The following is a 1,744-nucleotide window of genomic DNA, read 5'->3' as shown; positions in this document are numbered from 1 at the left end:
TGAATCAAATTTCATTTAAGTCACCGCAGTCTATATTTCTAGTACTTGGAGGCTGAGGCAGGAGGATCATGAATTTGAAACCAATCCAGGCTACCTACAGAAACAAAACAAAGTGAAACAAACCAAGAAACAACAACAACAAAAACCATGGCCAGAGGTATGGGAAGAGCAGTGCATGTCCACACACAGTTTATGTTTGACTCTGAGCACAATAGGACACTGTTAGAAAGGCTTTTACTTAAAAAAAAAGGGTTTATTTAGTTTTATGAGTATGAATGTTTGCCTTCATGAACATGCTTGCCTGATGCCTCTGGAGCTCAGAAGAAAGTCCTGGATCCTCTGGAATAAGAGTTAGGATGTTTATGAGCTACCATGTGGGTGCTGGGAATCAAACCCAGTCCTCTGCAAAAGCAACAAATGCTCTAAACTGCCAAGCCCTCTCCCCAGGCCTAGATGTTATAAAGTCTTAATCTGAAGAGGGTCTTGTTCCTATTTCTACTGCTAAAACTATCACCATGCTGTGGCCACACACACAAAACCAGCAGAAGCTCTGGAAATCACGCGTGCTGCTAAGGTTTGGCGTTTCCCATATTACTTTGCTGCTACAGCCTCCTTCTTCAGAAAGTTTTGAGGCTTTATGATGCTGCTCAGGAGAGACCCTGTGGGGTGTGTGCATCTCATTTCACGCCTAGTTTAAAGTTTCAATTTCAAATTGAAATCTTGCATGTTTTCTAGGAGGTTTTAATAAAAAGAGAAACAATAATGTCTGATATGGTACATACTGTTTGGCATTCCCTGGCAAAGGGTTATTTATTTATTTATTTATTGGTTTTTTTGAGACAGGGTTTCTCTGTAGGTTTGGATACTGTCCTGGAACTCTCTTTGAAGACCAGGCTGGCCTCAAACTCACAGAGATCTGCCTACCTCTGCCTCCCGAGTGCTGAGATTAAAGGCGTGCGCCACCACCACCTGGCTTACAAAGGGTTATTTTAATCATCTTCATTTTCCAGGCAAGCGAAGGGACGCTTTAGACACTTTAGACCTGAGTCAGCTCCCCCTAGTTTCAGTGGCTCCTCAGCTGTTGTAAGCAGGTTCCTGGGTTTTAGCATAGGGAGTCCCAACATGTGCCCTGCCTGCACATTGTCTTGGGAACCATGGAGAATAATTATATCCTCCTGCCACACAACCTTTGGTCTCTAAACAGCCTGAGAGTGCTTTCTGGTGAGCTTACACGAGCGAGATCAGTGCATCCTTTCTAACCCACCCATTCTCTTAAGAGCAGTTTATAAAAACAGTGGGCCTGGCCCTCGGGTCCTCTGGCTTCTTGTTTCTTGGATCTCTGTCTGTCATTCTAGTGTTTCCGTGTCTCCACCCTGTTCTAACACAGCTGAGAGGCCTCTCAGAAGCCAAACACATTGTGCTGTCTGACTGTGAGCTTTCTAAAACTGAGCTAAACAGACCTCTTTTCTTCTCACATATTCAGCCTCTGGCCTTCGGTGACAATGGACTGATGCACTTGCCACATTTTATTTACGCAGTCCTTGGCTGGTAGACAAGGGGTGAGCTGTGCCACTAGGGATATGGAGTACAGTAACAGAGCCCTTGCTTTTAATTCTTTGGCCTGCAGACCCTTAAATATTCTTTAGGGATATATTCCTGGTATGGAACACCATGGGACCACAAAGCAGACTGTTCCTCAATTCATAAACTGGGAGTGGAAATCTCTCAGATTTGCAGAGGGCTG

The sequence above is a fragment of the Cricetulus griseus genome, chromosome 7 (assembly GCF_003668045.3).
Source record: "Cricetulus griseus strain 17A/GY chromosome 7, alternate assembly CriGri-PICRH-1.0, whole genome shotgun sequence".
NCBI classification, from domain to species: domain Eukaryota; kingdom Metazoa; phylum Chordata; class Mammalia; order Rodentia; family Cricetidae; genus Cricetulus; species Cricetulus griseus.
Note: the sequence above shows the minus strand (reverse complement) of the source record.